General features: G+C 41.5%; 1 protein-coding gene across 4 annotated transcripts in view; it reads right to left on the bottom strand.

Moving 5' to 3' along the window:
• pdzd2 (PDZ domain containing 2) overlaps window positions 1-13,181 on the bottom strand; it is a 485,375-nt gene extending 472,194 nt beyond the window's left edge. For 2 of the 4 annotated variants that reach the window (XM_072252377.1, XM_072252380.1), the window contains exons 1-2: window positions 12,941-13,181; window positions 11,828-11,964 (exon numbers count right to left, since the gene is read on the bottom strand). The gene's annotated coding sequence lies outside the window, so the exon portion shown is untranslated. The remainder of the gene's footprint in view (window positions 1-11,827; window positions 11,965-12,940) is intronic. The other 2 variants (XM_072252378.1, XM_072252379.1) reach the window with 1 other exon arrangement.
• Window positions 13,182-14,666: the final 1,485 nt, after the last annotated feature.

Raw genomic sequence — 14,666 nt, 5'->3', positions numbered from 1 at the left:
CCATCTTTATGTATATTTAAGGCAGAGGTTGATAGATTCTTGATTGGTTAGGGCATGAAGGGATACGGGGAGAATACAGTACATAGAGGCTGACAAGAAAATTGTATCAGCCATGATGAAATGGCAGAGCAGCCAAATGGACTAATTCTGCTCCTAGATTTTATGGTCTCATTTGGAGTATTTATAAATGACCATAACATCCTCTATTGGATATTGGCTCAACAAGTCAAGAATACCAAGATCCCAATCAGAATACAGTGGATTCGGGTTAATTGGGCCATCAGTTAATTGGGATAACTGCTTATTTAAGGCAACTCTTAAAGAACAAAAACTAATCAAGAAAATAGCTGGGATCCCCTTCGTTTACTTGGGACACTATGCTGCTTAGGAAGGAGAGAATCACCGGACAGTTTCTAATTAACGTCAGTTGCGTGCACTTCTGTGGCCATTAGACACTACACCGTGCTTAGAGAGAATCATTCTTAAACAGGATCACTTATGTGGATTTGTGTTCACAAAGCAGTGATTTTTGTCACTGACAATTGGTAAGAATTAAGCAGTAAGACACTTCACGAATGCGGTTTCAAGCATTCAGTCTTGGAAATGCCTGAAACAGCCAGGAGTGAAAATGAAACTATTTCACTATTTCAACAAGTTAGGCATGATGAAGAATTTGAAGGTAGTGACAATCACCTTCAATCTTACAATGCAAGTCAAGATTTGGAGGATGCAGTCATCGATAGCATAGTGTGAAGGCTGTCCATTAACTGCACTGATTTTGTTCTTTGACAAACAAAAGAACACAACAGTTTACACTGCATGAGTTACTTCGACGATAATTATTAAGTACTTGTGAACAGCTTTATAGTTTTATCATTTCACAATATTGGTAGCGTTCTAATTTGTTCTGTATCTCATTTAAATACATAATTTGCTACTCATTCTTTTTTTATACCTTTTTAACTATTTGCATGAAACTTCAGCTAAATGGGCAGCCGCTTAAATGGGCCAAAGTGATTTGCCCCATATCCTGTATCACTATGTTTGTAACTAATAGATAGCTGTGAAATGTTTTGCCTTTGTGAAATGCATCCAGAATATAATGCTGGTTAAAATACAAATTTAACTTTAGACTATAAAGTCTGAGAAAAACTTTTACTATTCCCTTTGATAGTATTGGTTGGCTTACCTTCATATTTAATCTTTTCTCTCCTTATGATTGTTTTAGTTGCCTTCTGTTGTTTAAAAGCTTCCTACTATTTTTTGCTGTATTATATATCCTCTTTTGCTATGCACAAAACCACTTTAAATCCACAAGCCACTTTAAATTATTATGCAGCTACGGCAAACAATTACAACTAGAAAATAGTATCTTAGTCTCTATTGCAAGAAGAATCAAGTACTGTGTTCATTTGTATAGGATCCTGGTGAAACGCAATGTGGAACAATACCTAAATGTCTGGTCTCCTATGCAAGGGAGAATAGGAACCTTGAGAAAGATAAACAGGCTGGTGGAATGGGCAAATACATGACTGATGAAATTTACCGCAGAGAAAGTTAAGCCAATATTTTTTGTAAAGAAGAATAAAGCAATATGGAATAAAATATAAAAATCTAAATCAGCTGGAACACCAGAAACCTGAGAGACAGGGCACACAAATCATTGAAAGAAACCTACCACATTGAGAAAGTGATTGATAAGTCATTCATATTTCTGGGCTTTATCAACAGAAGCATAGAGTATAAAAACTGGTTAGATTAGATTAGATTAGCTAAGTATCATACACACAGGGGTGCAATGAAGCTCACAGAGTGAACAGTATACATACTGTACATGGTACTATTAAATACAAAGAGATGCACATTACCAGCAGAATGATACTAAGATTGGTTGGGGTTGATCATGCATGTTGTGTCCTAGCTGTCTACATGATACACAAGCCACGGCAGTACGATATGGAGAGCAAACTATTGTCCATGTAGCAGGGCTCCCCCTCCATGCAGCTGAAGAATCCAAAGGAACGTCAGAGACTGATACGGTTTGGTACCAATGCCAGAGACTGACAGTTTGGTACCAGCAGCATTGTAGGATTTGCCAGTCAGCATTGAACTTAATGTAAGACTGCCTTAGGGACCCCAACTCCGGATGATACTAAGTGCAATAAAAAGGTGACAACGACGGAATAACCCAGAGAAGGAGAGTTAAGACTAAAGGACCGTGCTAACAGGTGAAATGAGTGTAAAGGAGGTCAATGGCCAAGAAGTCTGATAGCAGCAGAGGAGGTGATCTCAAATCTGAACATCTGGGCTTTAAAGCTCCTTTATCTTGGCCTAGAAGGTAGGAGAGAAATGAAAGGGTTTCAAAACCCCTGGCAACACTACCAGCCTTCCTGAAGCAATGCACCATGAAGGTGAACTGAATGGAAGAGACTGGCAAGCTTGTGATGGACTGAGTTGTGTTTACTAATCTCTGCAGGAGGTTATGCTAAAACTGTATACAACGTTGGTGCAGCTTCATCTGGAGTACTGTGTTCAGTTTTAGTCACCTCATCATGGGAAGAATGTATAGTGGGTGCAGAAAAGATTTATGAGAAAGATGCCTGGGATGAAGAACTGTACTTACAAAAACAGATTAGTGAGGCTTGGGGAATTCGGCAGGTCAGGCAGCATCTATGGAGGGAAATGAACAGTCAGAGTTTCATGCCGAGAGTAATGATGAAGGATCTCAGCCCAAGAGCTCGATTGTTTCTTCCCCTCCACAGATGCTGTCTGACCTGCTGAGTTCCTCCAGCTTCTTGTGTGCGTTGCTCAAAATTTCCAACATCTGCAGTCTCTTGTGTCTGGGACTGTTTTCTTTGGGAAAGAGAGGGCTGAGGGGAGAGCTATAATGAGGCACTTCAGGTATAAAATAAAGGGAAAGAGAAATAAGTAAAAATTATTTGCATGCTGTATGTGCCTTTTCTATACAATGCACCATATGCAGATGTGATGGAAGCAGATTCCACGTTGGATTTCTGAGGGATTTGGACAAATATAAAATGCTAGCAGGTGAAACTAGAGAACTGCTCACAGAGAGAAGGCATGGATTTGATAGGCCGAATGGCCTCCTCCTAAGGTCTGCTAAACCATTCTCCATGGTGATGTTTTACCAGAGTGATTCCAAAGATAAGAACCTAAAATACTGCAAACCCTCAGCAGGTCAGGCAGCATCTTAGAGATACCCTTAATATATTAGGTTAAAGTCCCTTCATCAGAAATAATGAGACTTTTTATTCCAGGCTTCCAAGATCTTCCTTTATTTTTGATTCCTGAGATGGTATGTCTTTCACAGAAGGAGACAGTAAGGAGTCTTGGACTAGAGTGTAAGACCATAATAAGACAAAAGAGCAGAATTAAGCCATTTAAGTCTGCACCACCAATCCACCATGGATGATTTATTAGCCCTCTCACCCCAGTCTTTTGCCTTCTTCCTTAACCTTTGATGCCTTTCCTATTCAAGAACCTATTAACCTCTGCTTTCAATATACCCAATGACTTGGCCTCCCCAGCCGTCCACAGCAATGAATTACACAGATTCACCACCCCCTGACTGAAGAAATTCCTCCTCAGCTTTGTTCGAAAGGGAAGTCCTTGTATTCTGAGGCTGTGGTCTCTGATCCTAGATTCCCCATCTTTTTCCACATCTACTATTTAGGTTTTTAATACTTGTTACGGTTCAATGAGATCCCCTTCATTCTTCAAAACTCCAGCAATCACAGGCCCAGAACTATCAAATGTTCCTTATATTAACCCTTTCATTCCCAGAATCATTCTCGTGAAACTCCTCTGAAGCTTCTCAAATGTCTTTGTGACAAGGTGTACAAAACTGTTCACAATACTCCAAGTACTTTCTACCAATGCCTTATAAAGCCTCAGCATTATATTCTTGCTTTTATATTCTAATCCTCTCGAAATGAAAGCTAACATTGCGTTTGCCTTCCTTACCACCAAATCAACTCTTGAATTTATTAAAACGAGAGGCAATCCCATTAAATCAAACAAAATCCACCTGCATCTGCACAAAGTTAAGTTAATGTTTCCCCTGGCTGGAGTTTCTAGATCACAGGACACAGTCCCAAAGTAAGGAGACAGAGGATAGAAGAAATTTCTTTACTGAGATGGTAATGAATCTTTGGAATTGTCCACCTCAGATGGACAAAAATACTCAATTACTGACTGTGCTTAAGAAAAAAATTTGAAAAATCTTTGATATGAAGGGAATCGAAAATTATGAGTTTAATGCAGTAAAGTGACACTCAGGGAAAAGGTCAGCCATCATCTTTAGAACAGTGGATCAGACACAGGCCTACCCTTGACTCGAGGTCAATGATCTCTGCACAAACCTATGTCCCACATTTTTCACTCTGTAATATCACACAACATTCTTTACTTCAAACCCTGCTAAATATGCCATCCCAGGACTATTAGCTACTGAAAGTCTCAGGTATTCCTCATTAGCTACTGAAAGTCTCAGGTATTCCTCAATCAATCTACATGTTTGGAACTGGACAGTCTGATTTTTGAATTTCCTCTGCAGCTAAATGGACAGGAACATTTTCTTTTTTAAAAGAGTAGCATTTCATTTTCTACTTGTTTTCTGTGATGTGCAGATATTCTGCCTATTAAGATTTACAGGTTTAGTCAACGCTGAAGGAAACACCAGGTAGTGATGTTACTTTAAAATTGCCTCGTTTAGGCTTTACCTGATTTGTGCTTCATAATTGCTGTCATCCACCAACCCTCAGTATTATCTCAACAGAGAGACCCGAGACAGAATATAGGTTTCAAGGAAATAAGCAGAGGAAAAAGGTTAGTCTAAGAGTAAGCACAGACTAGACAGGTTGAATGGCCTCCTGTCATGGAGAAATATAGAAAATGATAATTTATTCATTTTGTATCAATTGTAAAATACAATATATATTCATATTTAACTCTAATAGTTTCTCCTCACAATGAAGGCGTCTTAAAACTCATATCCTCACCACGGCAACAACGCTGAACAGAACAAAGGTTGATTGAGTCTATTTTTACTGCTCTCAACAAAATTGCTAACTTAGTAATTTTATAATTGCACGTTGGCACTGCACAAAAACTTAATAAGTTTATCTGTCTGTCATCTTCACAAAGCCAACACAAGCACCTAGAAGATTGATGTCTGCTGTGGGCCTCTAAACATTATCCCACAAACTACCCACCTAACTTTAAAAAAAAACAAGAAGTGGGTGTGCGTGCAAAGACCCAAGAGCCAGAGTTTTCTAGGTTACAGGTACACAGCTCTTGGTTTTAGAACTGATTACATAAAAAATGAGATCTTAAGAGAAGAAAGTTCACATTTGTATTCTGTATTGTGACCTCACATCATAACAAGAAACTTTTAAACCACTGAAATATTTCTGAAGTACAGTCACACTTGGTGTGCAGGATTTAGGAAACTGACACAAAGAAATGTGCAGAAGAGAAAATAAGTGACAAATGCAGATGCTGCAAACTTTGAGCAACACATACAAAATGCTGAGGAACTCAGCAAGGCAGTCAGCATCTATGGAAGGGAACAAACTGTTGATGTTTTGGCTGAGACCCTTCATTGGGATGGAAAGGAAGAGGGAAGAAGTCAGAATAAGGTGGTGGGGGCGGGAAGGAGTACGAGGCAGCAGGTGAGGGGGAAGATGAGTGGGTGGGGGGGAATGAAGTAAGAAGCTGGGAGGTGATAGGTAGAAGGGGTAAAAGGCTGAAGAAGAAAGATTCCATTAGAGAGAACAGTGGAACATGGAAGAAAGGGAAGGAGAAATGTTCTGTTGGTGCACAACTACATATATATTAAATAAAAGCACACACGGGAGATGGCTTTAACTGGTGTATTCACATTGCAGTGAGAGAGAAAGAGAACAATGTACATGAATAGACACCAGTGCACGTACAGACAACAGATCAATATGTAGTGAAGAGGAGGCGGGGAGGTCATTGCTCTAAAAGAAATAGATCCATACATTACACTTCTTTCCCCCTTTAGATTAATGCAATATAGAAGTGTATATGTACAAAGCATTCAGTCCATAACTAATTTCACAATTCTAAAGGTTCAGTCTTTTGGGTGGTGCTCCGTTTCTTTCAGGGCAGCACCTCTGGACCTGTGGGGTAGCATCGGGTTTGACAGGTGCCTTGTCAACAATAACGTTCTTGTCCCACCTCTGGAGCTGTGGAGTGGCATCGGGTTTGCTAGGTGTCTTTTCTAAGATAACATTCTCTGTTTCCCATGTCACGTTGCTGTCAGTGATGATCATGTCACTGACAAGCAAGTCTGGTGACTGTAACGTGTCCATCTTGTTGGATGCATTCGACTCTGGTGTGTTCTTCAGTTCAGCATCCAGTATGTGGTGTACATGATATCTCCATGTCTGATCTCCAACATCCACTGTGTACATCAGTGGCCCAGTACTTGTAGCAATCCTACCGTGTGTCCACTTGTCTTCTTGGTAAACTAGGCCTTCCTGTCCAATCTCAAAGCTCTTTGCTGCTTCATTTGGCAACCGATCTATTCATTCAGTACTTCCCTCCAAGATCTGGTTTAAGACCATAAGATATAGGAGCACCAGTGGGCCATTCGGCCCATCGAGTCCGCTCTGCCATTCAATCATAGGCTGATCCAATTCTTCCAGTCATCCCCACTCCCCTGCTTTCACCCCATACCCTTTGATGCCCTGACTAGTCAAGAACCTATCCATCTCTGCCTTAAATACATCCAATGACATGGCCTCCACAGCCACTCGGGGTAACAAATTCCATCGATTTAGCACCCTCCGACTAAAGTAATTTCTCCACATCTCAGTTCTAAAAGGATGTCCTTCAATCCTGAAGTCATGTCCTCTTGTCCTAGAATCCCCTCCCCATGTGAAATAACTTTGTCATATCTAATCTGTTTAGGCCTTTTAACATTCGGAATGTTTCTATGAGCTCCCCCCTCATTCTCCTGAACTCCAGGGAATACAGCCCAAAAGATGCCAGACGTTCCTCATACAACAACCCTTTCATTCCTGGAATCATTCTTGTGAATCTTCTCTGAACCCTCTCCAATGTCAGAATATCCTTTCTAAAATAAGGAGCCCAAAACTGCACACAATACTCCAAATGTGGTCTCACGAGTGCCTTATAGAGCCTCAACATCACATCCCTGCCTTTATATTCTATACCTCTAGAAATGAATGCCAACATTGCATTTGTTGCAATGGGATTATACAAGATCTCAGATTCCTGTGCATGAACAGCATTGCAGATGTTTGATTTGTCATCACATGAGCAAAATTCTGATACACAAAAAGGAAGTTGTCCACCTTGTACTGTAGAGAAATGTTCTCCTGGTCCATCATGTTAATGGTTTTCTTGAAGGTTCAGATAAACCTTTCAGCTAACCCATTCATTGCTGGGTGGTGAGGAGCTGACTTGAAATGTCTGATCAACAGACACAAAATGCTGGAGGAACTCAGCAGGCCTGGCAGCATCTATGGAAAATACAGTCGACAATTTGGGCTGAGACCCTTCAGCAGAACCTTGGTCCAAAACCTTAACTGTACTCTTTCCCATAGACGCTGCCTGGCCAGCTGAATTCCTCCAGCATTTTTTGTGTATTGCTTGGATTTCCAGCATCTGCAGATCTTCTCATTTGTCTTGTTTGAAATGTGTGATGACACTTTTCTTCATGAACAGTTGGAGTTCTTCTGACGTGTATTGTGGTCCACTGTCACTCACAATTTGTTCTGGTTAGCCATTTCAGGCAAAAATGATCCTCAGAGCAGAGATCGTCTTTGCGGAGGCGGTTGACCTCATTGGTATAACCTCTGGCCACTTCGAATGAGCATCCACAGCAATCAGGAACATGGAGTCCATGAATGGCCCTGCAAAGTCAATCTGTACTCTTTGAAATGGTGACGATGGCCACTCCCACAGACGTAATGGGGTCTGTGGGAGTGTATTTTGAACTTTTTGGCATCCCAAACAGCTTTTGGCCAAGTCTTCGATCTGCTTGTCTATTCCATTCTCAAACATCTTCTGATTACATTAAGCAGCTGTGACAGCCTCTGGTTAGGGCTTCTATTGCCTGTTGCTGTCACGCTGAGACTTGATTGAGTGCCAGTCTAGTTGGATTTCTAGTTGGAGGGCCACATACTAGCCTGTCCACCTCTAAAGTCACAGTACTGGGAAAGTTTGCATGCAAAACTGAAAATGAAGGGTCAGCCTCTGGAATTAAAGACAAAGCTGATCCAGTATCCAGCTCCATTTTCAGTTTTACACCAGACACATCTATTGTGATCTGCTTCAGTTATACTATGCAGTTCTAGGCATGACAGTTCACCTTTCTCAGATTCTGTGTTGTCTGATTCTGTTTTACATTCGCTAACTTTATGCATTCGCTTAGTTTTGTGTTTCAGACTTTTCACTCTCTTGCCCTTTTTGTCTGCTTTGCAGGATCTCTCTATGTGTCCTTGTCTGTGACAGTTTCTGCAAACTTTTTCCTTGAACCAACAAGTCATTTGCATCATGGGAGGATCTGCCACATTGATAACATTTTTGGCTTTTTGCATCATTCGGGAACATTTTGTGCATTTCACATTCTAACTTCCTTTTCTGTAGTTCCACTGCATCCTTTGCTGCAGTCTCTATGGATAATGCACTGGTCAATGTCCGTCTTAAGGTTAGGTCTTTTGGAGAGTAGCCTCTTTTGAGTGCTTTGACTACGCATACCACATACTAGCCTGTCCCTTCATGCATCAGAAAGTCCATTTCTAAAGTTACAGTACTGGGAAAGATTGTGCAGTTCTGTATTGAATTCAGGAATTCTTTCATCTTTTGACTGGTTCCTTTTGTAAAATCTAAATCTCTCTGCTATTGCCAGTGGTTTAGAGCTCAAGTGATTTTGTAAAATTGGAGCAATTTCATTGTATGTCTTGCTTGCTGGCTTTTCAAGGGTTACTAGGTTATGTAAGAGACTGGACATCCTTACACCCATTAAGCTAAGAAGTGCAGGGGCTTTCATTTGCTCCTCCACGTTGTTTACTTTACAATACAGTTCAATCTTCTCAATATACGACTCCCAGCCTTCATTAACGCACGTTCGTCAACTTTCCCAACTGAAGCCATCGCCACATTATTTTCACTTTAAATTCAGCGCATCTTTCACTGTTACTATGCACTGTACTCATGTGTCTGTTAGTGTCCGTGACGGCCATCTCATGCTGTTTAACTCTCGCTGTTTCGTCCCACAGCTGTTGGTGTAATTGGTGATATCCTCTGACATTCGGGTTCATACTCGTTGCCAGTCAGTTGTGCCTGTGCACAACTACACACCAATTAAATAAAAGCACGCATGCACAACAGATCAATAGGTAGTGCTGGGGGGGGGGGGGGGGGGTCATTGCTCAAAAAGAAATGGCTCCATACACCACAAGGAGGGGAACCAAAGGGGGGTGATGAGCAGATCAGAGGTCAGAGGGTAACCAGAGTGGGGAATGAAGAAGAAAGGAGGGAGAGAGGGGAGTTAGAGAAGTTGTTACTCATGCCATCAGGTTCAAGGTGACCCAGGCAGAATATGAGGAGTTGCTTCTTCAACCTGAGTTTTGCCTCACCGAGGCACCTCTGATCTGGGCCGACATTTACGTGCCGGGCAGCACCTAATCAATTAGCTTGTTTATTTCGACTTTTTTTCTTAAAGATGTGCTGGGTGCGTTCCCGCCACTGCTGCATTCTTCGCAGCAATGTATCGGTTCGCGGCCCGGACGTTTGGACCACTGTTATCACTACACTCATGCGAGGAAAATATGCCCTGTATGTTTAATATTAAATTCGTTAGATAAACCCCTTTAGAAATGAAATTGCGTGTATTAGCCACTGATAAGTGACTTATAGTTGACTTATCACCTATATTCCGGTCGTGATTAACACCGCCACCCCCCCCCCCCCCCAAGTCAGCTGGTCCGCAAGAATATTGTCAATATTAAACCGGTCTGCGGTGCAAAAAAGGTTGGGGACCCCTGATTTAGTAAGTACATAGCACCACTAAACCACTAATTACAAATGAAGAGTTTTAAAGTTTTGATAAATTACATAGATTGTCAGGACACAAATTCATTTAATTTAGTTGTCAAAGTAAAAAAAATGTTGTTATGAACTCCTAACATCATAAAGGTCTGTATTTGTTTAATATAAAAAGGGAAAAAACACTGAAAATATTTATTTGGTTAGGCCACATCAGTGAAAAGAGTTGGGCCCTGACGAAGAGTCGTTAGTTGAAGTATTCACTCTATGCTCCCTCCACAGATTCTGCTAGTTCTGCGCTGTATTTTCAACATGTTCTGTTTCTGTTTCAGGCTTGCAGCTTCTGTGATATGATGCTTCTGGAGCTGGTGATGTTTCACTGAACTCAGTTACCAGGATGAAGAGCCAGAAATAGCACTCCTCGTTCAGAAGTCAGTCTAGCAATCTTTTAACCAGTAAGAGGAGAATGAAACAGCAATATCCGGCAATAAAGTACAAGAATCAAAACCGTGAAACTCTCATTGATAAATAGCATAGTTGTACAGTATGTCATTCACCCCATCGTGCTTATTAATACAAGTAGGAAGGGAGGATACAGAATCAAAAACAGATTTATTATCACCATTGGCATATGTCATGACATTTGGTTTGCAGCAGCAGTACAGTGCAATGCATAAAAATATTTTTATTATTTGTAACTTAGAATAAGTAATGCAAAGAGAGTGCAAAATAGAGATGGTGTTATAGACCATTCAGAAATATGATGATGGAGGGAAAGAAGTTGTTCCTAAAACACTGAGTGTGTGTCTTTAGGCTTCTGTGCCTCCTCCCTGATGGTAGTAATGAGAAGATGGCATGTCCTGGATGGTGAGAGTCCTTAATGATGGATGCCACATTCTTGAGGCATTGTCTTTTGAAGATGTCCTAGAGGCTGGGGACGCTAGTGTCCATGATGGAGCTGGCCAAGTTTGCAACTCTCTGCAGCTTTTTCCAGTCCTGTGCAGTCACCCCATCCACACCAGATGGTGATGCAACCACAGTACAAATGTAGAACTTTGCGAGAATCTTTGGTGACATACTAAGTCTCCTCGATATGGTGGGGAGACCGGAATTCACGATAGAGCTAGTGAGTTTACAACCCTCTGTGCTTTTTCGGATCGTGTACATTGGCACAGACCATATACAGCATAGGCCAATTGGTTTGGATTGACTTCATGGTCAGTACAGAGATTGCAGGCCGAAGGGCCTGTTCCTGAGCTGTGTCATTCTATATTTCATCATATATAGATTAGAATGGTAAACAGTATACATGGTAATAATAAACAGAAGGGCAAGCACAAAACAGCAGAATGGTGCAAAGATCTAAAGCAGTGTGACAACAAATACTGAAGTGACAATAGTGAAATAACAGAGATTGAGTTAAAAATACCAGAATGTGGCAACAGCATTGGGAAGGGAATGCGGAAGAGAAGATTTGTTCCAATATCAGCTATCAGTGGGGAAGAAGCTAATCATAAGTCTGGAATTTTAAGCTTCTGTACCTTCTCACAGAAATGGGGATTTAGTAGTGCTAACCAGAGTAAGAGTTATCAAGAGTTCAAAGTGCAAGAATTGCTTTGAATCAATCTCCTGTGTGTTTCTGGTTCTGGCCTGCTGGCATTTCTGCTCCTCCACAACCAAGCTCATCTTAAATCCCAGTTCTTTTCTCACTGAATTTCTACACTTCCTATTCTCTTCTTTTAAGGTACTCCTTAATTCTTACCATATTAACTGAGGCATCCTGCGATCACATCTTTTAATTATGGCTCTTAAGTTGTGTATTCAAGAGATTCCGCAGATGCCAGAAATCTAGAGTAACACGTACACAATGCTGGGGGATCTCAGCAGCTCAGGCAGCACCTACGGAGAGGAAAAAAACAGCTAGTCAAGACCCTTCATTGGGACCTGATTGGCCAGAAACGTCAAATGTTATTCCTCTCCATAGATGCTGACCGACCTGCTGAATTCTTCCAATGTTTTGTGTGTGTTGCTTTATATAAGTTTTTGCCTCATAATATTCCACTGAAGGACCTTAATATGTTCTATTACCTTAAAGGCAAGTTAAAGACAGACAGCGCAGAAACAAGTCCTTCAGCCCATTGTCCACATAATTTACACTGATCCTACAATAACCTATATACCCATCAACCTCCCTTCTTTCTATTGATCACGAAGTATATATTAGGATTAATTTACACTGCACACACACTTCTTAGCCTACAAATCTTTGGGATGTGGGAGGAATCCCACATGGTGACGGAGAGAACGTACACATTTCACATCGCACAGACTCTGAGGACTACACCCGTAGCCGTGCAGTGCCATCAGCCCCGCCGCTGCGCAACACTGTGGCACCAAACCAACATTTAAATCACCTTTTACCACTCCCAAGCAGTGCACTGGTGGACAGAACTCATCTAGGTTTACCCGCATAGCGTGTCACCGACTGTCAGGGAATCTGGCATTTAAATAAAACAGTTTAGTGACATTATCCAGGAAACTACCAGACCGCCATATATAAAAAAAACATCTGGTTCGCCGAAGTCTTGCGGAAGAGGGAATCTTTATCCTGACCTGTTAGTCACTTCAGACCCACTGATGAAATCGCTCTTTCCTCACTCAGATCAGGTAAATTAAGGATGGTGGATAAATACCAGCTAACACCAGCCATGGCCGCAACCCACGAATTCACAGATGTCCAAAGCTCCACTATCATTCTGTGTAACGTAAGCATACGCTTAATTCCAGTTCGAAACTTTTGTGTTCCTGGATAAGGAACATAACACCCGTTCATCAGCACCCGTAAGACGTAAAAATGCGTGACAAAATCACCTACCTTAAATTTTACTCCGTTCTCCTTCCAGTTACTGGGGTCCAATTTTTCCTTTTATGTATTTGACTGTTTTCATTTTCCCTATGCCACCCACATTTGCACATTTCTTGACTCCGTTCCACCCCAATCGGCAGTCGTGCGGGGCGCAGAGTGAGTGAAGGAGGAAGTAGCCCTCTGAACTTCCAGCTCTGTACGCGAGCAGCGGCTCTTCGCGACCCTCCCGGAGAAACCCGGTGCTGCTCTGCTTTTGCACGGGTTAAACTCGCCCGGTCCCGCCCTTTGCCCACAGATTCAACAAAAACCTGTTACGGAGGGGAGGAGGCGCGCAGGAGCTGGCCTTGATTGACAACTCGCCGAACCCAGTCAGCCGCTCCTACTACCCGGTGTGAGACTGAGATTTTCAGTATCTGATCCTGATATTTCACCACCGTTGGGGATACGCCACGGTTACTCCCTTCTCTCCGTGAAAGGTTTCTGATTGACAATTTGTTATGAACATCCCATTCATTTTGTAGCAAACAGCTACAGTTAGCAATTGCAAAATAATTTTGAATAATTTTGGCGTTATCTTAGTGGCGATTGCTAACAATCGAAACTACTGTTTTTAAACAGCCGTAGTTAATGCTTTGGGGAGGTCCACAGTGGAACAGTGATTGAATCGACGGAATTGTAACGCGCAATCAGTAAACAACAAAAATATAAAAGGAACAACATGCTGTGTTGGTTTTTAAACCTATTTACCATTGTCAATGGGGCTTCAGTTTCAGCACTGGATAAAAAAACACATTTTAAAAATTTGTGTAGCAATTTTTCAATGTATAGAAACCTAACTATTTTCAACGTATTTATTTTCAAAGAGCCAATTGCGGGTAGAGAAAGTCCCGCAAGGATCTCGGATATAAGAAGCAAAAAGTCCGGTTGATATTCTTGGAATATTCGGCAAATTGCTGAAAGAATGGCCCATCTATGTACCAATACAAATGTTTGTTTTAAACAGGTTAATACTGGTGACGTGAATGATATCAAACATAGGATAGTACAGCACAGGAACAGACCCTTTAGCCCTGAAGTCTGATGACAATTTAAACAATTACCACCTATCTGCACATAATCTAAACTCTGCCTATTCATGAGCCTAAATGCCTTTTAAATGTTGCCATTGCATCTGCTTCCACCACCTTGCCTGGCTATACATTCCAGGCACTGAGCAGTCTGGGTAAAAACCTTGGCTCACAAATCTCCTTTAAACTTTCCCCTGTCACCCTAAATCTATATGCCCTGTAGTATTTGACATAAACACCCTGGAAAAAAGGCTGACCATCTGCCCTATCTATACCTCTCATAATCTTATAAACGTTTGTCTCGTCATTTCTCATTCACCGACATTACACAGAAAGCAATGCAAGTTTGTCCAGCCTTATAGCTAATCCTCTCTAATCCAGGAAATGTCCTAGTGAACCTCTAACACACTTTCTCCAAACACTTAATACATTTCCTGCAATGCAGCAACCAGAATTGAACTCAAAACTCCAGAAGTGGTCAAACCAAACCTTTATGCAGCTGCAGCATGACTTCCCAACTTTTGTACTCAGAGCTCTGACCAATATACCATAGTATATCATATGCAACATACACAAAATGCTGGAGGAACTCAGCAGGTCAGGCAGCATCTATGGAAATGAATAAACAGGTGACGTTTCGGGCCAAGACCCTTCTTCAGGATTGGAAA

Source organism: Mobula birostris, chromosome 3, assembly GCF_030028105.1.
Source record: "Mobula birostris isolate sMobBir1 chromosome 3, sMobBir1.hap1, whole genome shotgun sequence".
Taxonomy (NCBI): domain Eukaryota; kingdom Metazoa; phylum Chordata; class Chondrichthyes; order Myliobatiformes; family Myliobatidae; genus Mobula; species Mobula birostris.
This window is presented reverse-complemented; position numbering and strand designations above follow the sequence as displayed.